Genomic DNA, 9,222 nt, shown 5'->3' on the forward strand with positions numbered 1-9,222 from the left:
TTGCTTGAGATCATCCAGCGTGAGAGGCATCAGGGCGGTGAACTTTAAATGTCCTCCCTTCTCTCTTTGACATCCTGGTCTGGGCCCCGTGATTCTAGCTGAGAGGAACCGAGCCACTTCGGAACTTCCCATGGGCACAGAGTCTATTCAGCCTACCACTTGAGCACTGGGGGAGTTGTCATTTTTTTATTCTCGAGGCATGGCTGTCGCCATGGGTGACTTTTTAAATGGATAGGTTCTTAGGAAATATTTGACAACCTCACCTTTGTTAAGTGTTCCCCCAAGGGATTTCAGTTGGGTCCCTGTTTTCTTGTTTTTTTCGTAATTTACTTCTAAAGTGTCACTTACCTTTACGGCGTGATGCAAATGGGGCTGTCTGACGCCGCCTGCTCCGGGTGAAATACGTAAATCGAGATGAAGGCAATGCTTTGTCAGATGTCCACTAGAGGGCAGCAGAGTAGTGAGAATCGGGGTTCTAAGAGGCTTTGTACGTGGAAGTGTTGACATGCGACTTGGCAATTGAATAATTTTTGATACTGTCCTGACACATAAACACCTAGAAGCAGGTTTTCAAAGGTTATTTGCGCACTAAAAGAGGAATTAACGAAACGAACTTGCATGCCAAAAGTAATTTTCAATATTCTGCGAAGAACCGTGGCCTCATTACGAGATTGCTCTTAGAGTATATTCGGCCGCCGTTAGCCGGGTACGTTAAACCTCACCAGTGAACACGCCTCCAAAATAAACCAGACTGAGTAGACCGAGAGGTGTAGATCTGGTGATAGGTAAAAGCCGCTGCCGGGATGTGGGGGCTGGCCAGCTCACCCCGAGAAGTTGGGTTTTAAGTGATTTTTCTGTCTCCGGCACATGGCTGTCCCAGATGTGTGGCGCTAACATGGTCAAACAATCACATACATACAACACGTTGCGTGTTATTGGGGTGATTTATTTTTAAGCCATTCCTCTACCTTTGGCATAAAAAGTCAGCAAATGATCGGAGTTTATTCCATTGACATTCTCACACCTTGAGAAATAGCCCATTTGTATTATCACGGTTTGATATATTTCCCATTTACTGTGCTTCTTTGGCAAGTTGGCATTTTAATTTAATTATACTTTTTGCTAATGGTCTTTATTTTTCAGTGTCTGTGTGTAAAACGCCCGTAGGTTTGATTATCCACCCCCCACCCCCTCTTCCCAGTGCCGAGCTGTAGTGCAAATTTATAAACTGACAAAATTCAGTGTAAAATCCAGGGAGGCGAAATTAAGGAATTTGTAAAGAAATCCCGCTCGAGCCATGAGGCATTTTCCTCACTCGCAGAGTGTGGCCCCATCTTGCATACATTCCCGTCCTGGCTTTGGTGTCACTGACAGGAAGTGGGGCTCATCCCGGTCAGAGGGCTGTGCCGCCTCGCTGAGTGTCCCCCGCCTCTGGGCATCTAACGACAATACTAGCATCTCCTGACTGCCTGGCGATGTTCGGAGCGTCTGTGGCTTCTCCCTTAAGAACTGTGGTTGACTGTGCAGGCGGGCGGCGGCCTTGAGGACTGCGGGTTGGCCGCCCAATCCGGACGGGGCCTCCCCGGGGGCTGCGGGGCTGTCCTTAGAGCAGAGAGGAGCGCAGGAGAGGACGTGCTCAGAGAGGCGAATCCCAACGTCCGTCCCACATTCGCACACGCGTGTGCTCTCTGTTTCCTCGATGCCAGGACACCACTGACCGTGAGACACACCACTGATCCAGCCGTAGCCTTTAAAGAGCAAAAGCAGAAACACTGCCAGGTGAAACATCCACGCCCGTCGTCACGAACATTCTAGTTTCACAAACGCTGAAAGGTGGAAAACACAGGCAGATTTTAAGATCTTGGAAATTTAGTGTATTTATAATTTCGATAGATATTTTTAAGGCAAAGCCGGCTTTCAGAATGTGTCCCCGTGTACACCTCACCATCTGAAGCCCTGTGGAACCATAGCCGTGACCCCGAAACGGGAGAGGGTTTCGTTCTAATTCGTGGGGACGCGGGAGTAAAAATGGCGTGTGTGTCTGGAAGGGCTCGAGAAACGCCGAGTGCTGGGCGCACGTGGTTTTCTTGTTGTTGTGTTTCACTGGACACGTGTCATCTGTTCGTTCAGATTTGTTTTTTTTTTTTTTTGGCCCAGTTTAATTTTCACACAGGAGTCCCACCCTCTCCTGTCTGCACCAGCCCCTTACCCCTCCACCGTCCTGTCTGCTGGGACGATTTGCCTTAGGGAAGTGTGTAGATGAGAACCAGGTTATTGAATCGGTTTAGCGAAGCCCGGACAATTTATTTGCCTGTTCTTGAAAAAGACATCTGTCCGCTCCTGCTGACAACGCTGAGAAAAACAAGAGTTCTAATGGCGGAGGGTTTTCCATTAAAACAGGGCGGACAAGGGCTGGGGCAGGTGCGCAGGTGAGTGCATCAGGCGAGATCATGGTGACACCGGGCCAGGGCCCCACGATCCCATCTGTGACAGGCCCCAGAGAGCGTCTGGGCGGAATCTCAGGCACGGGAAAGATGCTGCCTGCTCCACTGCAGACAGGAAGGAAAGGAAGGGACATCCAGGTGAGGCCCAGAGCGTGTGAATCACCTCGCGCGGGGGGAGGGGGTTTCATAAAACATGATGCGTATGTAAATCGATACGAGGAACATGACCGCTGCGGGATTTAATTTTCATGCGGAGACACACGGGGAAGGAGACAGGGACTTGGACGTCACCGTCCCTGATCTTCGCTGTCTCCTCTGCACAGGGAAGTCCTGCTTTCGTCCGACCGTCCGTGCTCCAGGCCGGCCTCCTCCTAGGAGGAGACGCAGGCTGCCCCTCGTTCCTCCAGTTCCCACCCAGTTGCTCATGTGGATGAATGAAATCCACGTGCACCGTGAGAGGCGGGCTGTAGCGTCAGGAGCGTCAGAGAGGAAATAGGAGGAGATTGTTTAGGATGCCAGAGGCCTTCGGAGGACTCGACTCCGCCTGGCCGCTCCCGGGCGTGGAGGACTCACGGTGTGGGTAGCAGAGCCCTGGGAGGCAGGGGACCAGTTAGCCAGGGGTGAACGGGGTGGCGGGGAGGAGTCAGCCAGAAGGAAGGGGTGGGGAGGAAGCAAGTTGTCAGCCGCTGATCTATTTCTAAAGCATGGGAATTGATGTAGGTGACAAACACATCCAGAGGAGAGAAAGATGACACCAAGGTTTTGGCCGGAGCAAATGGAAGAACAGTGTTGTCACTTTTTGATATGGGAAAATATTTATTTTAAAAAATGCAAAGTATAAACTTTGTGCCAGTCGAAGGAGGAGTCCAGTACTCTTGGGACAGAGAGAGGCTGACTGACAGAGACCAGACAAGAATTCAAGAAAAGATGTAGGAGAAAGAATAAAAAAGAATCATAGGAACAGATTCAAAACCTTTGCTAAATACTCGGCTATACAGTGGGCTGGATTCTGCCGGACCTGGAGGGCTATCTGCATTAAACTATTATCTAATGATGCTTTCGTCTGTTGTCCCTTCGTTCATGCAGTCGTAGGTGTTGTCATAAGGACCCTCCCCGATTCTTTGACACACAGCAGTCCTTCATGAACACCTCCTAAGTGTCTGGCCGGGGCAGCCGAGAGAGCCTGGACCCTAACGCATCTCGGTGCTCGGACTTGGTTAATCCGATCGAAGGGAGGCCGGCGTGGAGAAAGCATCGTCTTTATTTTTGACAGCTGGAAACTTCAGATCTCAGCGTTCCCCTTCACACCCTTTTGCCCTTAGAGCCGCTTGCCTCTCCTGTTCTCACCCTCAGAAGATGCTGCATGGATGCCATGGGATCCTTGTCACCTTCTCTGTCTAGTGCAGGGGTCTAAGGGAGGGGACAGTCTTGGCATAGTTTTCCTAGTAAAGAGTGTGGCCTCAGAGCACTAGAACCTTAAAGAAAAAAAGCAATAGGCTGCGATTAAGCGCCCTCACCCTTTCTGTGTTTGGGGACCCCATTTAGTGACCGATGGGTGGCAGTCGGGATGATCAGAAGTCTGGTGTTATGGGAGACACTCAAATGTTTTACAAACCACAGAAAGTCCACGTTGGCCCCTCTGTTGACCTTCATTGGGAGGGAGATGTGGCAGCCGATCGAGTTTAGTGATCAGAACTGGTGGTACCCACTGAAAAAAGGAAGAGGTCCGAGTTCCTTTTTCAGGTCACGGCTTTGCTGTTCGGTCATTTTTTACCCCAGTGTGTCATTGGCCCTGGCGTGTTTCCCTCACTGTAAGGGGCTTGATGGAGGAAACACACCAGCAGCCTCCTCCCGTTCCACGGCCCCGACTGCCGCGGAGACGTTCGCACCCAGCGTTTGGCCTCGGTAGTGCTTTGTGCACGAGGAGAAGCACCCTCAGGGCCCTCACTGGCTTGAGAATGGGTGGCTCAGGGGCGGCTCTCTCGGGAGGGTGGGGACGGTCGGTCCGCAGAGTCCTTGCTGTTTGAGCCTTCTGAGTGTTGGCCGCAAGAGGCAGACCCACAAAGCCGGTCTCCCCCACGGCTGGAGAAACAAGCCCGCCTCTGAAACTGCAACGCAGGAGCACCGAGGGCCCAGTGCTCATCTGGAGCAGAGAGGGGGGAGCGAGCAGGAGAGGCTGGTTCTGATGCTCGGCCTCTGCGCCTTTGCGCCTAAAAGGGATTCAGCACGCGAATGTCTTCGCAGTTTCCCACAGCGATGGCGATGGCTTGCATTTTGTCCCTGGGAAGTGCTGGGTTGGCGTCCTAAGCTCCAGCACCTCGAATGTGAGCTTTAGAGAGAGGGTCTTTACGAAGGTCACCTGGTAAATGCGGACAGGAAGGTGGGCCGTGATCTCACACGACCTGCATCCTTCTAGAAGGAGGAGACAGACTTGCTCGGAGCAGCGACAGCGTGAGGAGACGCAGAGAGAAGGCAGCCGCCCACAGGCCGAGGAGAGCGGCCTAGGACAGACCTTTCCTCAAGGAACCAGGAGGACCCAGCCCTGCGGAGACCTGGATTCGGAGTTCCAGCCTCCAGAACCGTGAGATCGCGCACTCCTGTCGTTGGAGCCCCCCGGTCTGCGGTCCTTCGTGTGGCGGTCCTAGCAGACGAACGTGGTCCCCTGTGGCATTCGCTGCATCTTCGGCCATTCCGTTGGCTCCTTCCAGTATCCATCCGTGGGTTGGTCGAGATGCTCACTAGCTGTGTAGGCAACAGAGCCTGTGGTTAGGGTTCCCTGCAGTCACAGACGAAGTAGACTTCATAGGCTTATAATGATTATTCTGTGTATCAGCGGGTTGGGCTGGGCTCAGCGGAGTGTTTTTCTGCTTGTCCTGTCTAGGCTCACTCGTGGGACTTCAGCCCCAGTGACTCGACTTTGGTGGCAATTCTAAGATGACGTCATTCATACGTCTGGTGGTCGGTAGTAGCTGTGACAGCTGGCATAACCAGGTGCCCTCCCGCCCTCAAGAAGCTTAGTCTGGGCTTCCTCACATGGCAGTTGTAGGGTTCTGAGAGTTTTATCCCCATTCGTAATGATTTCCTTAGGATAGCTTCCCAGAAGTTCAATTGCTAGGTCAAGGCGCATGTATAGTTTTAAGGCTTTGCCTGGGTCTCGCCAAAAATGTGTGTTCTTTAAACAAATAGTATGGCCAGGTATTATCTATATAGTAGTTTCTCTTTGTTGATGTTTTCTTTCTGTAACTCACATTTGCATGTAGAAAACAAAACTAAACAAAACACATTCTCTACCTGACTGCATTCTATCAGTTCCTGAATTAAGTAGAGTACGTGGGGATGTAACTCCGTACGCATGTCCCCGAGGAGCAAGTGCACTACAGATTCGTCACATGGGGTCCATCTCCCATTATTAAACATATCCTGACTTTTCTTGTTGGGGAAGGGAAATGGACACGTATTTTTACTTTAAATTATCGTAGTATTAAAACCAAACAATTTATCCGCAGTTTCCTTTGCTCAGGAAAAACATGCATTTCTGTCATTTCTACATGTCTCAAATATAATTGGAGTGCCTTTTCATTTAAAATCCAAGAAGCATGCTCATTTAAAACCCAGGCTGCCATTTTGTTTCAGGATCTCTAATAGAGCATTATTTAAACTTAACATCTATCCAAGCATTTCCCATTAGTGTGCCAGGCTGGGTCCAAGTCAGCGTGGTGACAGGGTAGCAAGCTTCAAGACGATGCTTCTTTATGTCAACGAGCTGCATAAATAACCACGCCCATCTGCTCACCACGCAGACACTTAAAGGGGAAGGGCAAGCACAAAGTCGATAGCAGGGTTACTTGGTGACTTCTGGTGTCTTCCCCAGATGGTCAACTTCTCCCCAAATTATCTTTCAAGAGAGACTCAGAGACATAGGTTAAATATTAAGTAGTTACATTTCGATATCAATCAGTCAGTAAGAATTCAAGGTGATGGCTTCTCAAGGGCTTGTACCCCAAGCTCTATTCTGAACTAAGCCGACCTTATGTTTCTCATAGAATTGAACATGTTTCTTTCCTTACTGGCAGGCTAAGGCTAAAACAGACAGACAGGAAATATGATTCTTCATCCCAAAGCCTTAATTAAGTTCATCTTTAAAATTACACAGGCATCTTTCATCAGTATAGGCTTTGAAACAGTCTAGATGTTGTGGTCACAGAGATATAAGTTCCAGTCTAAGATCAGCCACACCAGAAGTGACAGATAAGTCACTGTCTGAGCCTCAGGTGTATTCACCTGAAGGAATGAGTAACTTATCTTCTATTTTAAGTGGCTATTAAAGTGTGGGTTAATTGTAATTGTATATAAAGCAAGTGAAACCAAGCCAGGCACACAGTGGCTTGCATTAATAATAATTATACTTACTAGTACATTATTTCATTACAGCTTTCATATAATTGGGTCAGATATTATTATTTCTATTTTAGGGACAATAAAAACAGATGGGGAAAGGTATCTCCCAGGTTCATGCTGCCAGTTCCGGAAGCCTCTCAGGGCCTGACCTCACACAGCGGCACTAGGCACGAGCTTCACGTGGTTTGATTGGGCTAATGAGGCTGAAATGGTCGACTTCTCTGGGCTCAACACGCAGTTTGGGTTGCTGCTGTTGTTTGTTTGTTTGTTTTGGAGTCACCATGGAAGTACCCAGGATCCCGAACACCGGGATTTAATAAGGCATTCCTTGTTCCCATGACTACTGATACTGGACGTAAGATTCAAAGTCAGCTTCAGGACACCGGCCCCCACCATGCCGCAAGGCCACCGTCATCTCCGTTGGTTCTTTTTGAGCCACCACTCAATGTGTAGCCCCTGACAGGCCGGATGCTGTGTTCTTGCCCACTGCCTGCCTGTAATGCCATGCAGGTTCTTCGTCTCCGCGAGAGTGGGTTACGTGGTAAATATGTCCACAGGAGCGTGGTGGTTAGCGTTTCAGGCCTTCGTGGACGTGGAGGCGTGTCGCGTCAGGTGGGTGACTGTTATTAGGAATAATTGTGTCTAAAGCAGGCACTTTCCTTTTGAAAAATCAGAACAAACTATCTGCGCAACCAGACTCCTGGCTCCCTTTCCCAATGCACTGCACACCCGGCCACCGGTACCTTTTGTCCTCCTACTGTTGGATGGGTGTTGGTCAACATGGCCGTCCTTACCTGTTGACTCTTATCGACAAGTCCTCCTCTGACTATTCAGAACCACGGTCTATTCAGGAGATGGGACTCTGTCCTTTTGAGTGTGGAGTGGCACGCACAGGAGCTCAGCCTGCTGATAAAAAAGAGACAGAGGGAGCTGAGTCTGAGAGACGTGGAGGTAGGATGGCAACAGGCCAGAACCATGTTTGGCTTCGAGAGATGACTTTTTATCGCCACAGACATGCTTCTCCGACTCTAAGACGTGACATGTTTTCAATCAAAACCAAAGCATATCTTTAGCTAACTCGTTGCAAGTTGGAAATGAAATCTTAACGTACATACGTGTTATGGGGGTGTCCCTGTTGGAGGCCACATGACGTTCAGGAAAGAGGAAAGCGGTTGACCAGAATGTCTGTCTGCATTGGGGCAGGAGAAGCACTGGACTTTCAGACAAGGGGATGGCTGGGCAGAGGTCTCAGTGATTTTTCTTTGCTGAAATTCTGGATACTAGTTTTGTGTTACCGAGACAGACGCTGCTAGTTACCTAGCCCTCTTCTTTCTAATAAAAAATGGCCTTTTTTCCAGGCCCTCAGTGTGGCTTGTTATAATTATTCACTCTATTTAGATCCCTGAACACTTTTAGTGGGCACATGACTCAGTTATGGCCAATGAAACGTAGACCAGAAGTTTAGGGGAAAGCTTTCTCTTTCCTGACATCTATAATGTCCTTCTAGCTTCTCCTTTCTCCTTGCGTGGAGTCAGGGCGTGGAGATGGAGCAGCTGTGTCATGACCACGAGGCAAAAAGCATTTGGGTAAATGTCTACCATGAGGAAGCAGAGGCTCCAACAGGAAAGATCCTGGGCCACCACGCTGAGCCATCTCCTGGCCCTGGACGACTGACTGCCCACGCACTTCTAGCTATGAGGAGCAGTGTTTGGTATTTGAACTAAATGCATTCATGAGACAGTCGGTGACAAAGAGCAATAGCTGCATTCATTAGGGGAAGAATAGCCGCTCTAAACAACAACCGCCAAACATCAGTGCATTTTATAGTAAAAGGTTATTTCTCGTTCACGTAAAGTCCCAAACCGATATTCTTGGTCAGCAGAGAACTCTTCTCTATAAATGACGATTCGGGGGTCCCCTTTCTATCTGGCGGCTCTGTCATCTTCAACACTTGGTTTCCAAAGTCGCTCCATGTGTGGACTGCCAGTTGGCAGGGTGAGAAGAGAGAGTATTGTGGGGTGAGGCGGGGCCACCGAGAGGGGGCGTGCCAGTCTTGGAAGCGGCACGTGTCACTTTGCCATTCTTTCCGTTGATCAGAAGCCAGTCTTCGGTCATGATAACGACATCCAGGGCTGGCGACGCAATTTGGCTGTGTGCCAAGGATGCAGAGAAGATGCGTTTGGTGAGGAGCTAGCTGGCATCCGTGGCAACCACGGAACCGTGCCGAGTGGGTCGATGCTTCGTCGCCGGGGTGTTGGTTGGAGTACCGAGGGACACTTCGGTTTTTAGAGTGGTGATTTGCAGCGGGGTCAGCCTTTCTTCGGTGTGAGGATGATGGGATGTGTGGATGGATGAGCGGCCAGGCCTGCGACTTTCCTTC

This window comes from Pteropus vampyrus, unplaced genomic scaffold, assembly GCF_000151845.1.
Source record: "Pteropus vampyrus isolate Shadow unplaced genomic scaffold, Pvam_2.0 Scaffold51, whole genome shotgun sequence".
NCBI classification, from domain to species: Eukaryota; Metazoa; Chordata; class Mammalia; order Chiroptera; family Pteropodidae; genus Pteropus; species Pteropus vampyrus.